The 15070-nt window shown below is 34.3% G+C and overlaps 1 long non-coding RNA gene across 1 annotated transcript; it reads right to left on the bottom strand.

The window, feature by feature from the left end:
• Nucleotides 1-1776: 1776 nt before the first annotated feature.
• Nucleotides 1777-2728, bottom strand: LOC145634914 (uncharacterized). The gene is made up of 2 exons (XR_014113682.1): nt 2440-2728; nt 1777-1953 (listed from the first exon to the last, which is right to left on the bottom strand). It is a non-coding gene; the product is annotated as an uncharacterized LOC145634914 (long non-coding RNA).
• Nucleotides 2729-15070: the final 12342 nt, after the last annotated feature.

Here is a 15070-nt window from a genome sequence, read left to right on the forward strand (position 1 = left end):
TGCTCCATTTCCTACTTGAAGTGTGACTTCCCCTTTTGCTAACTTCCTACTCCCGCCTAGGCCCTGCATGTTATAAACAATGTGAGGACCACACCCGGTATCGAATACCCAATTTAAATAAGAAGTAAGATTAATTTTTACAACAAAAACATTAGGCAACTCTTTACCTTTCGTTTTCACTGGTGTGTATAATGGGGACACCCAAGCGTGTGGCAAGACCACCTACCACAATAGAAGCACTGGCTTACCTCCTTCTTCAAGTACTCCTCTGAAATGTTGACCAAGAGGTTGACTAATGTCACTATCGAGCCTTAATCATCATGAATAAGCTGGCTAGAAAAAATCCATCATGGAGCGAGAACATAATAGTATCATGTGCAGAGTCATCATCGATCGGTCTCCCTAGGATATCCATCCGATTGAATAATCCAATCAGTTCATTGACATAGGTCCTAACTGATTGACCACACATGAGTTTATTAGCCATAATCTTACAATGAATTTTGTAAGTCTCAAACCTTGCACTCTTAGTCCAGGAGTAGTAAATATAAGGTATCTAATTAACGACCTCTCTAACATTGTGGTTGTTGATGCCTCCACTTCCTAATGCCCTAATGCCACCTCGATAGATGGCACGAAGACATTCATGCAAATTGGTTAACTCATAATGTTTGAACCTTCTTTTCCAACAAGTTAAAATAGATTCTAAAATGAGATTCCTTATTTTCTCTACATTCGAAACATCTTTTTCATGCCTTTCAGGAGTAAAACCAATAGTATATCTGCTCTCAATGGGTATATATAAACGAGCTTCAACCCTTTGACTTCTAAGAACATTTCTCAACTCGTTTTCCCATTCCTTGAAGTTTATGAGATTCAGCCTTAATTTCAATTTGTTTGGCAAAATAGTGTTGTGTGTAAAGGTTATTCATCTACAAACAAAAACAAAACGAGGCAAAGTTTAATAATTATGTTTAATTAATTTAAAGTACCATACGGTATATAGGATTGGTAACTTTAAAGAATTTATTCAATATTAATTGATCCCTATTGAATTAAATGATTCCAAGACCCTTTATTTGTGTAATAATTGACCGGACTGAGGCCTTACTATCAAGCATCACATTTTCAAGGTGAGTAAACTCTTTACTGATTACAACTCTTGTAATTTTTGGTTGAATAATTACCTATCACATGTTTACTTATTATCCTTAGCTTCAAGGTTCTAAACCCTTTAAGTAACCTTGTTGAGTATAACCAATTAAATGTGTAGAGCGTGATCTACCCCACAATACCTAAGATAACGAGTCACACTCTGCGGAGGCCGACCTATCACTCACTATCACTACTACAAAAAATGGCAAAGAGACCCGTTAAAATATGCTTGAGAGACCACCTTACAATGGGTCTCTATCACAGGGGTTTGTTTGATAAAGAGACCCATTCCTTAGAGGGGTCTATTTGTGAGGACAAAGAGACCCGTTGTTAGTGATAGCAGGTCTGTTACATAAGTTTGAAAATTGATAATTTAGGTGGAAAAAAACCTGTTGATTGAGATAAGGGGTATGTTTGGTGGTCAAATAGATATGTCATGTCAATTAACGGGTTTCTTTGTTCTTTGTTTTTATATAAAAAAAACAATAGGAATTTTCTTTTGACATGGTTTGCATTTGAATTTTGAATATTTCATTTTTGTGCTCTATATAAATTGGCGGAAAATTAAAAAGATTGTAATTTACAATACTTTGCCTAAAAATACTTTTAGACCATATGAAATAGCTTGGGATAAAATTTTTTTAGATAAGATACAAAAAAAAAACCAACATAAAATTCAAGAAAAATTAACACAAAAATATTTAAAGTCACTAAAATTTACAATTATAATTACGCTCGAGTACTACTCCATCTTACGCAATTTCGACAAGATCTACTACTCTTGGTCTCTTTGAATTTCTGGGGTTAGGAATTTTGACAAGATCAGACAATGAAGCGAAAAGAAAAATAAAGCATATAAATTAAAAACTAAATTGAATTGAGTAATATTTACATTATCAAACAATCATATTAGAAAAATAAGAATTCATCAAATGAACACTTACCAAATCAATTACAACTCTATGATAAAATTGGGTATTCCGAAATTCCAACTAAACATTGTCAATTTAGCCAATTTCAATATTTTCTAAATAAATTATACAAAACCCATCAAATCTTAATTAAACCAAAATCCAATCAACCTAAAAACAAACAACAAAATTCGAACCACAAAACAAACCGAAAATAAAACAAATACCAAATCACAAAATAAGCTAAGAATCAAACGAAAACAACTCACACAACAAACCAAAAACGTCTACCCACCACCATCGCTAACTTAAAACAACCCAGGAAAAAAAAAAGAAATTCGAACATACTCAGTGAAATTTGCAAAAACTGTACCTTAAATGCTTAAATCTAGATCTTATTACACTGAAGCACTTTGCATCTATCATCGGAGGCTAAGTAAAGAGGGATCTTGGAGGTGGAGACTTCTCAAAATACAAGGAGCATTCATATGCTCGAATAAGGCGTTGATGAAGGTGGAAAAAAAAGAAGCAGAAGAAGCCATTGATGAGAGGGAATAAATTGGAGGTGAAAGAGAAATGAGTTTGTGATGAAAAAAATTGCAAAGGAATATAATGTCGGTGACGAGATGCAGAGGAGAGAGATTGAGCAAAAGGATGACACAATTAACACGCATAAATAATGAGAAGTGAAAAAGAAGGTAAGAGACCCGTTGCTCTTACAATGGGTTTCTTATCTCACTCTTCTTAATAAAGTTTTGGGTCCAAGGGCTTATAAGAGACCCGTTGCTCTTACACTGGGTTTCTTATCTCACTCCTCTTAATAAAGTTGTGGGCCCAAGGGATTATAAGAGACCCGCTATCTCTATTAAAGGATCTCTTACATCAAACATACCCGTTGATTAAGATAACGGATCTCTTATTAGGGGCCCTTTTCCAGTTTTTGTAGTAGTGTATCTAAGGATTGTTGGGTATTCAATTGGAAAAGCAACCTCAATATTAATGGGACCTAGATTTATTATGTTGTGATTATTTAGTGAACTCTAGCGCATCATCAGTAATCATAAAATAAATCTAACATGCATAATCTACTAATGCATAAATAAAACATGACATAGTATGTCCCCTTAATCCTAAGAAAACTAATAATGAAAAAAAAAAAAAACTCCCACTTGAATATTCATGGATCTCATCCTCTTATTCGTTTGGGTCTCCACTCCATTGGCTTCTTGGATCAACTGCAACCTGTAATATTATTCTATTCTATCTACTACTTAAAAAAAGTAAAATAAATTATAAAAATACTTAATGGTACGCAGACCGTATTTAGATTACAAAAATACGAAACGATGCGCAGATCATATTTAGAATCTATGGGCAATACTAGTCTTTATATAGCAATAAATAATATCATATATTATAAAGTGCCACATAATAAATCATTCATCATGCTTTCCTATAAAACATCACATGTTCATAATTAAGAAACATGGCTCTAAATATCTCATATTTTAATTAAATAATTGCAATAAGATAATATCACATATTATTTCTAACCATCCATAAAATATTATATATATTTTATTTTAGGCAAGGGATAGAATCAAATCATATTTTTATTATGGAAGATAAATCATATTTATTTTCCATGATTATCGTAACTAATTTACGAGATTCTATCCTAATTGCCTAGCCAATCACATAATTTTAAATCAATTATTATCCAAATTAATTATGGGATATTATCATTATTCAATCAATCACTATCCAAATAGAATCTTTTGCTCCATAATTATCCAAACTTAACAAAATTAACAACTTTAACATAGTTAATTATCTTTTCAAAAAACAAAACTCATCTTTTAAATTTTAATTTTTAAATCTGATTTTTATTAAAATAATTTTTTTTGAAATTCGTGCACCAGCCACCGTGGTGTGGCCAGCCAAAGCCGGCCACAATGGTCGTACAGCGTGAGGTTTACGCTGGTTGTAGCGATGCATAGCAGCAGCATTAGTGTCGGGCAACCCTTGCACGGTGCTGTTGTTGCTTCCCTTGGTTGACTCGACCTGTTGCCCCACCCTGCCCCTCCCTCTTGACCACCTACAGCGGCAGCCACCATTGCTGCGCCACCTTGCCGCGATTGCCGCGCATAAACCCCCTTTTTTATTTTAATTTAAATAAAAAAAAACAATTTTTATTAAAATTAAATTAACTTAATATGGTCCGATTAATTTCAAAATTAAATCTTATTAATCTAGATATTAGAGTTCTTCATGAAATTAATCCCCAATTTAATTTAACTCTTAGATTAAATAATTTGATCATGAAAATATATAATTTAGCATGAAATCAAATAGATTAAATTCATTAAACACATAACAACTGAATGAAATAAAAAACAAAACACAAATTTCACAAATTAGGGTTTATGCTTTCGAAATTTTTGAAAATTAGGGTTGGGGGATCGAAATTTTCGAGTGAATCAAGGTCAAATTTTGATCTTTTGATGGGTAATTTGGAGCAAATAAAATAACTTTTAATGATTCTATATTGTTAAATAACATTTAAAATAGTAATTGACCCATAATTAAATCATTCTCCTTCCTAATTGAATTAAAATTGTGGATTATCAAAGAATTAAATAATATTCAATATATGTACATGCATAGGCTTACTGATAACCACTGTAGGAGTTTATAAATACAATTGCGGAAAACATGAATCATATTCATATAGCACCTAATCCCAAGATGATGCATAACACATAAAGAATTAGAATTAATACCTTTGTAGCGTGATTCCACGTGTGATCGTACAAGAACAAGGGAGGCAAAGAACCTCAAATGTGATTCCTCTACTTGGTCCACGGGAACGGATTAAGACCTCCACTAATGCTAGTTAGTTGCAATTGAACCCTTCAATTGACCTTCTATGGAGAAGAACGAGCAACGAACCAACCATGAACCACCACACGCGCCACTAGGGGTGGCCGGCCGTGAGTCCAAGGGGGAGAAGAGTGAGAGTCGTGGGTTAGAGAGAGAGTTAGAGGGTTTTGGGATTTTGTTGCCTTGATTCACAATCTACTGTAAGTTGATTATGACTTAATTAATCAACCTTAGGCATGGATCTTATTTATAGATCTCATCTCTAAATAAGAGTCCATGACAAAGCCCAAAACCTAACTCGAATCTAACTATACTAGCCCAACTCAATTCATAATTACTTGCTTGCTTATGAGGCCCATAGATGGGCCTCTAAATTGCTTAACCCAATACCCTTGTGTGTGACCTCATAGGATCCATTCAAGCGGGCTTTGTACTATTTGACTAGCCCAAAGATAACTGATCATAATTTAGCAATAGATAACGACGAGCCAAAAGAAAGAACTTATTATCTCCATAATAGTGATCCTTGATATATCTAGTAGTTGCACTTATTGAACACATAACTCCTTCACTTACGACCTATTATACTCAGCCCTTTACTCACAAGTTCCACACTGAACTTGCTACATAGTAGGACCCTATCCTACCCAATCTAAGTCCCACACTTTGATTCACTCATACTCTCTATGTACTACCTCTTAGCTTCACACTAGAAGCTTACACAACTGTATGCAAAGAATGTTTTACACACTCACCCAAGAACCCAACCAAGACTCCTAAGCTAGTATATGAAAGGTAAGCCAAACATGAAAGCCGAAACTAATATGACAAAGATTATAAGCTTGACAAACTTACACAATTAAGCACAATTCGATTCCTTCATGCATAGACTCACAGAAAACAAAGAAATGAGTTTTCAATCTACTATTTATACAAGACTAGCTCGTATAGCAAGTAGGGTTTTCAAAAAGATAAACATGTTAAATTAACAAAATCTCAAAACTTGATTTTAAGTAAATCTATTATAAAGAAAATCTTTTTGGAAAACTTATTTAAGATAGATAATCATAATATCTTTTGATAATCAGTTTTTAAGAAGCAAATCTTTTAGAAAATCTTTTTTCTTAAAAACTTATCTTTTTCTAAACTTTCCTATTTAAATAAATTTTCCAAGCTCTATGACACGCTTCTAATAGGTTTCATGCGTTAAGCATACTTATCATATTTACATTAAATCCAAAAGATAAAAAATTAACTAAATAAATTTGTTGTGCCAATATTTTGTAAACATAGGATGCTTGGGCTTAACGCAGACCAGGACTAAGTTCCTGCTGTCACTTGTACTCTAGTTTAAAATTGGAACTTTGCAAGCTAAGTTCCTCCAGAACTTGCTGTCTTCAACGCAGACCAAGTCAACACCTTAACTTGTTGTCTTCAAGTTCATGTTAGGGAACGTTCTTGTTAGGGAACTTAGATAGTTCTTGTTAGAGAACTAAGTTCTTATTAGGGAACTCTTCTTCTATCTTGTTTAACCTTTCTACAAAATTTCTTCATGTCTTCTTAGATTAGGCTACTCTTCCACCTCTAAGGTCAACTTCACCTATTCTAGTTATACACTATAAAAAAACCTTTTATTAGTTCGAAGTTTGCTTTAAGCTTAAGTCCATCATCATCAAAACCTATAAGATTCAACAATTTCCCCCTTTTTGATGATGACAAAGTTAAGAAAACTTCCAAGAAAAGTTAAAACAATAGAAGGGGCGTATTTTTGCAATTTTTAGTTTATTGGCATAAAGTAAACATACAACTAAATTAAAGATAGAAATAACAAAAGCAAAAACAAAGATAAAAATAAGACATAAAAACAATCTAAACTACTAGCATCGATATCAGAAGAAATTTTTGATACTTTCTCAACTGGAACCTAGAATAACTTCACCTCTAAGTTTGCCTTTTATTTTTCCCCTTTTGGCATTATCAAAAAGTCTTGTCTTCATAGTTGATAATCTAGAACAACTTCACCTAACAAGTTTGCTATCTTCATAGTTGATTTACCCTTCACATAAGTTTCATACCCCTTTGTAGGAGCTTTCAAAATTTTGCCTAGGGTTTCTACATCAAACTCAATTTTTATTGCATTCACTTCACTTGACATAACCCCTTGCTTCACTTCAAAATTTTGACAGAATTCATTCATAGCAACAGGATGTATGCAATTATTTGAAGCCTTAGATAGCAAAAACTCCCACCCCTTGAACTTGATCAAATCCTAAAATTCCAGAAACCTAGCTTTTCTACACCAAGATAAATCAATTCTATGGCCAACTACATACCTTCCAGCTTGAGTCTCAAGCTTTTATTGATCAGCCGTAAAATCTTCCTCTATTGGATCGTCTTCCCCCTCTGATTCTGCAGTTCCAACCACAAAATCCTCGACCTCCTAGATATGTTCCTCCACTGACTTCTCTTTGTTTCTCTTTTCTTTCCACTCCTTAAATCTTCAAAGATGTTAGAGGTTTCCACTTCCTTGTCTGATGGGTTCTTCTCTTTAGGGTTTTTGTTTGAAGTGGATGAGGTTGGTGCAGTTTCGATTCGAGTTTTTTCTTATTCCTTGTAGGAAACTATGGTTAAAGGGGATACAATTCTGGGTTCTGATTTTGGCTCATTTTGGGAATTTTCAGAGGAGCTTAGGGAAGTGATGATTGCCATGGGTTCGAATTTTTGGAATATTTGAGAAGTTTTGAGAGATATTTTCACAGAGGTTAAATATTATTTGACAGTGATGATGTAAGGTGAGTGAAAGATGCCTTTACCGGTGTGAAATAAATGGAAAGTTTAGTGTCGTTTGGTCATTAATTGAACAAGTTCAATTTATTTTGAAATTTAAATAGGATTTTTAATCAAATTCTTTCTAAAATTCGTTTTCTTTCCACATTCAATTTATTTTTAAAAATGCATTAATTTTCAAAAAGAAAATACGTATTTGGAACACGCTTTACACTCATATGCAATGTACATTACTAATTACACACATATTAGAGTGTTGTGAACTAACCTTTAGGAATTCACCAACGGTGACACTTCAGCTATGTTTAGCACACCATAATTGTACTAAATGCTCTTTTTGCTCTGTTTACACTATTTTTGATATTGCCATATCTTGGAACTTCAGGTGCAATCAAGTCAGCTTGATCATCCCAAGTTCCAATCTCAATTTCTCAAACCTTTCTCTGTTTAAGGGCTTGGTTAGAATATTTGCAATTTAATTTTTCGGTTTAACAAACTTCTAACTTTATATTCCCTTGCTCCACATTATCTTTTAGAAAGTGATGCCTAATGTGGATGTGTTTTACCTTTGAATGTTGAACTGGATCCTTACAAATACATATAGCACTGGTATGATCATAGTAAATAGGAACACATTAAACAAAATTCCAAAATCTGTTACCAGTTGCTTTACCCATAACATTTGTGAGAAACATGCTGCCGCTGCTATATACTCTGCTTCAGATGTAGATAATGCAACAGTGTTTTGCATCTTGGATGCCCAAGAAACTAAACAAGGTCCTAAAAATTGTACCATACCTAAAGTACGTTTTCTATTAATTAAATCACCTGCATAGTCAGCATGAGTAAAGCCATTTAAATCAAATGAATCACTTTTAGGATAGAAGAGGCTCAAGTCATCAGTTCCTTTCAAATATCGAAGGATTCTCTTTACAGCTATCAAGTGGGACTCCTTTGGATTTGCTTGGAACCTGGCACATAGACCTACACTTAAAGATATTTCAAGTCTACTAGCTGTTAATTAAAGTAGAGAACCAATCATACCTCGATACATAGTTTGATCTATGAAAGTTCCAGATAGATCTTCATCCAATCTAGTGGCAATACCCATAGGAATTCTGTTGTTTTTACAGTATCCTGCTTGTATTTCTTGATCAGTTCCTTGATATATTTTTGTTGATGGATCATGATTCCTTATTCAGTTTGATTGATTTGCAAACCGAGAAAGAAGTTTAATTCAACTCATTAGCTCATCAAAGTACTTGCACAGAGATTCATTAGTTGCACCAAATAAAATATCATCAAAATAAATCTGTACCACTAAGATATCATTTCCATTTGACTTTAAAAACAAATTTTTATCAATTTTTTCCACGTTTAAAACCATTTTTCAAATGAAACTTAGATAATATTTCATACCATGCTCTAGGAGCTTGCTTTAACCCATAAAGAGCTTTGTCAAGCTTATAGACATGGTTTTGGAACTCTGGATTTTCAAAACAAGGATGTTGTTTCACATAGACTTCTTCTTTAAGAAAACCATTTAGAAAAGCACATTGAAAATCCATGTGGTACAGCCTAAATCCCATATTAGCAGAAAACTTTTCTTCACATTCAATCCCTTCCTATTGATTGAAACATTGTACAACAAGTCTTGTCTTGTTTCTAACAATAATACCATGTTCATCTAGCTTGTTCTGGACACCCACTTTAACCCGATAGTTTTCTTCTTCTTAGGTCTAAGTTCCATATGTCAAACTTCATTTTATTCAAACTCATTTATTTCAGCTTGCATAACATTAAACCAGTCAGCGTTAGTCAAAGCTTCAACATAGTTCTTAGGTTCCATTATGGAAAGGACTGCATAGAATGCATAGAAGTTCCTAAGCTGAGATCTAGTCTGGGTTCTTTTAGTGATATCCCTCATGATTGTATCTATTGGATGTGATATTTGATTTTTCTAGGGTTAGGTGTAAAGTCCTTGATTGGATACAATCTTTCTTGATTGTTGTTGAGTGGTACTTTTGTAGAAACTCTGCCTTGATTCTAAGTTGGTACTTCTTTAAGAACTTCATCATTTCCTTCATTATGTTCTTGGGGTGGAGTTTTTGGTGCATTCTCCATTGTAGGTTCTTCATTTGCTTCAGGATTTACATCACCTTCATTTTCAACCTGCTGCTTTTGCAATGATGTTGATTCTTCATCTGGATCCTGCTTGCGTATAAGTCCAATTTAAAAATCATCATCACAATCTTGTACATTAATTAACTGTTCAGTTTCATCAAATATAATATGTATAGATTCCTTAACACACATTGTTTTTTTTATTATATACTCTATAAGCTTTACTGTTTGATGCATATCCTAAGAATATTGCCTCATCACTACTTTCATCAAACTTTCCTAAATTCCTTTTACCATTGTTGTGAACAAAACATTTACAACCAAAAGATATAAAGTAAGAAACATTAGGTTTTATCCCTTTAATGAGTTCATAGGGAGTTTTGTTGGTGATGGCTCTAATAGATACTCGATTAAGAGTGTAGCATGCTGTGCTTACTTCTTCTGCCCAAAAGTTCCTAGGCAGTCCACTTGAAACCAACATAGTTCTAGCCATGTCTTCAAGGCTTCTATTTTTGCGTTCAACCACACCATTTTGTAGTGGAGTTCTTGGGCTAGAGTAATTATGATCTATTTCATGTTCAGTACAGAATTGTTAAGTTTCACCATGTTAGGCATCCAGTGAGAGAAATATAGTTTTATCTCCAGTCATATGCTTAGAACAACCACTGCCGAGGTACCAAGTGTTGTTCCCCCTCATTGGAATCTACATGAAGAATCAAACATTAGTCTCCTGAACCTAGGTTTCCTTGGGTTCTTGTGTAACAGATGTAGGATCATCTTTCTTAACCTATATCTGTTCTACATGTTTTTCATTATTTTGAGTGCTTTTTTCTTTCTTAGGACACTTAACCTGCTTATGTCCCGTATTACCATAAAAGTAGCAAACAATACTACTAAGTAGATCAGCATACTTTTTCTCCTTTTGGAACTTCTTAAAACCTAAACCTTATGTTCTTTTAGTCTGAGCATTAGTAATCCAGTTTGGACCTTTATATTTTATTGGTTGCTTACCTTTCCTAGAACTCTAAAGTTCCCCCTCAAGTCTTACTTTATCCATTTTTAATTCCACCAAATCAGAGTTCTATTTTTCTAAGTTTGGATATTGGACAAGTTGAGGAACTTCAGAGTTAGGAGTATCCACACCGAGTTTCTACAAGGATAGTTCCACATTCAAAAGTATGTTATCTTGTTTAAATTTCTCAACCGTTTCTTTTAAATTAATATTATCATCAAATAGACTAAAGAATCTGTTTTGAATATCAAACTTTATATTGTATAGCTAGTCACTGTGTTCTTTATAAGTTGTTAAATCCTTGTCACTTTTCTGTTCGGATCAATAAACTTCTTTTAGGTCATCTTGAAGTTCCAAAAAAGCACATATTAGTTTCTCTTTAGAAAAATTTCTTAGTTCATTTTGAGAAAACTGTACCTTAGCCTCTAGTGCCTTCAGTTTGGCCTTTTCATCAGTTTTTTTCCATTAAGCATAGATGTGCGGTTTCTTCAGAAGGTTGGTCTTCTTCTTCTTCTTCTTCTTCTTCTTCTTCTTCTTCTTCTTCTTCTTCTTCTTCTTCTTCTTCTTCTTCTTCTTCTTCTTCTTCTACTTCTAAATCCTTGTCTCCCTAGGCAGCCAACATAGCCTTCTTAACATTGTCCTTAGTAAAGTATGGCTTATAGACTTTGGAATCTTTGGATTGATCTTTTCCTCTAATCTTTCCTTTGTCACCTTCCTTAAGTGGACAATCCTTTATGAAATGATCTTTCGAGCCACACATGAAACAGGTAGTGTCTTTGGAACTTGTAACCTTCTTGTTCCTATCAAACTTCCTATTGTTCATTATTCTCCTAAACTTCCTTACCAGCATGGCCATCTCATCCTTATTAACTTCATATTCATCTAAAACTTGTTCCTTATTAGCAAGACTCTTGTTCTTGGAACTCTTTGCATTGTAACTTAGATGAAGTTCATGAGTCATCAATGATCCTTGCAGTTGTTCCATGTTGAACTTTGTGAAGTCCTTAGCTTCATGCATTGTAGTAACCTTAGATCTCCATCGTTCATCTTGTGGTAGACTCCTCAAGATCTTCCTTGCCTGCTCATCTATAGGAATGTGCCTGCCAAGGTAAATCAGTTCATTAATTATATCATTGAACCTCGTAAACATTTCTTCTATGGTTTCTTTGGATTCCATTTCAAACCGCTCATATCTAGACATCAACAAATAAATTTTAGAACATTTTACCTCATTATTACCTTCATGAGTAACTTCTAGTAGATCTCAAATCTGTTTAGAAGACTTGCATCCTATGATTTGATTATGTTCATAAGGTTCAAGTCCACAATGCAAATATTTAATAGCTAAAGCATTCAACTCAAGTTTCTGATAGTCTTCCTTTTCATAATCAGAAACAACTTTAGGAAGTACCTGTAGGAGTTTATAGGTACTACGCAGCGGAAATAATATGAATCATATTCAAACAAGTACAAATCCCAAAGATCTCATGCATAACACACAAGACACAATCATACCTTTGACGCGTGAATTCCACGTAGCTATTCGACAGGCAAATCAGGGAGAGAATAGAGCCCCAAGTGTTTCTCCTCTACTTAGTCCACGAGATTTGAACAAGCCGTCCACCAATACTAGATTGGTCGAGTGATTGAGGAAAACCGCGATCACCACCTTTATGGACAACCGACCACCGCACGAACCACCACCACCACGTGACACCACCGTGCGCCAAGAAGGAGGAGAGAGCCGTGTGAGAGAGAGGACTTTGAGAGGGGTAAGGTTTCGTGTTTGCTAATTAGGGTTTGATCACACTAATCAGTTAATTTCTTACTCCAACTTGCAAACCTAGGCACCTAGTCTATTTATAATCTCATTATAATTAGACTAGGGTACGAAGCCCAAAACTCTTTCTAATCCTCTACATGGCCGGCCACCTAGAGTGATGAGGCCCATGATGGGCCTCGTTCTCTAATGCTCAATCTAGCCCCTTTGTGTGACCTTATAGGATCCGTCCAATTGGGCTTTGGCCTATTTTACTAGTCCAAAGATCGTTAGTACCTCTAGCTATGATAAAACGACGACCAAAATGTACGTACTTAATTATCTCCATAATTTGATCCATTTATATATCAAGTAATTGCACACGACGAAGACATAATTCCTTCAATCTCCCACTTGTCTGAGACAAGGGTGCAATATTTAAATTCCTTAAGTCAATATATAAGTTAATTTGATTATATGATTGCATCACATGTCGAGATCATATTAATCTACAAATCGTTTCTTGAAATCTGAGTTAGAATCACAAAACCAAATGATTACTGTGTAATGCATTTGAACGCGACCACGTATTTTCATAATTCTCCCTCTTCAAGCGGCCGTGACACATTTCCTAATTTAAAAGGTAGACTCTATCCAATCTTGTGGTAACATGACTCCCACTTAACTTCTGAAATAACCGGGAAACACCCTTTACAATCTCTAGTTACGGCTAGACGTTTGAGTGTACCACAATCACAACATCCATTGAATGAAATCAATGTTCCACTCATGTCAAAGGAATCCACTAATATATACGGAAGCTCTATACTTGAACTTCAAAGTAGGTCATTAGTTCGATCATGCATCATTCATGCATATCAAAGTGATTGACCTAGCATCACTATGCCCTGGCCTATAGCCCATGAAAGTGCGCTATCCAATCAATCTTACATGCTAGTTCATTTATTGAAATCATTTATGTCCACTTTAATTATCTTGAACCCGAAACTTAAATAATATATGAACTTTGTTCACCTGTGGGGTTTCAATTCACCAGGTCATCAACCTGATGAGCCCATCAATTCATAATTATTTTGGACATTTTATTTAATTTCCAAAACCATAATTAAATAAGAGAAATAATAATTTCTATTTTAAACATAATTCTACAAATTGATGCATTTCTCATGCAATATGCTTTCTCAAAACATACATAACTTAAATTGCATAACTTGCTTCAATCCCAAGACTTTATATGACTCTCATACCTTAGTCCATGGAAGGGGTTTAGTGATTTCTCACTCATAATAAAACTTAGCAGAACACGACCTTCCGCTGGTCAATGATCTCATAATTGAGGTGATATCTCATATCCTTTTGTTTGGATTTGTGATGTGACTCTGGCTCCTTTGTTCTTGGGCAAAGATGACCTGTTAGTCACATAACATTCTAATCTGAACTCCCTGTCTAACTATCTTACTATAGTTTAATACACATATTATGACATTAAGTATGCAACAGTGCTCTTCTTTGAACTCTTCAAGCTCACTGTCCTTTTCCATCCAGACAGAAATATGAATTTAGATCACCATCTAGAATCATCTTGCTTGTTTGGAAAACTTGCATTCGTGTGACCTTTTGACAACTTGCTTAAATTACCTTTTAACACAATAGCTAGAAGTATTCCTCTTAGTGCTTCTCATGTACTCAAGGATTTGTTCTTGGTAATTCTCCGTATGCTTATTTTGAATTTGCTTGAAACCTGCTACACATGCACAAGTCATATGCAACATCTTGCTTTGTACATTTCATGGCACATGTAATGGATCCTTTTGCAGAAGCATAAGGTACATTATCCATACAACTCAACTCTATTAGCTTTTGAAGGCACTGAGTTTTACTGAGTGTAATACCATGAAACATGGGAAGACATCCTCTCTTAGAGTCTTGCTTCATGAAATTGTCAAGATCCTTGTCAAAATAAGTCTCTCGATTCATTCTAATCATTCTTCAAGATTCACTTCATGGATCTTAGTCCCAATATGTACTCAATATCTTCTAAGTCTATCATATTGAAATAATCTCTCTAACCATTGCTTGACTTATTCAAGCATTGATATATCATTTCATATGACCTGTATGTCAACTACAAACTAGACTAAGAAAACCAATTACTCCCACTAAACTTCTTGTCTCTTCAAGATTCCCTTTTCGTTCTATTAAGGAAATCAAACTGTTTGATTGCCTAATCAAAATGAATGTTCCAACTCCCTGATGCTTACTTCAATCCATAAATGAATTTCTGAAGTATGCAAAACTTTCTAAGAATTTCTGGATTTCAAAACTCTTAGGTTGTATCATATACATGCTCACCATCAAGAACATTTCATGAAGGTGATTTTGATATCCATAACTAGAATAATCCGAATAGGCTTACCC

The sequence above is a fragment of the Chenopodium album genome, chromosome 6, assembly GCF_948465745.1.
Source record: "Chenopodium album chromosome 6, dcCheAlbu1.1, whole genome shotgun sequence".
NCBI lineage: Eukaryota > Viridiplantae > Streptophyta > Magnoliopsida > Caryophyllales > Amaranthaceae > Chenopodium > Chenopodium album.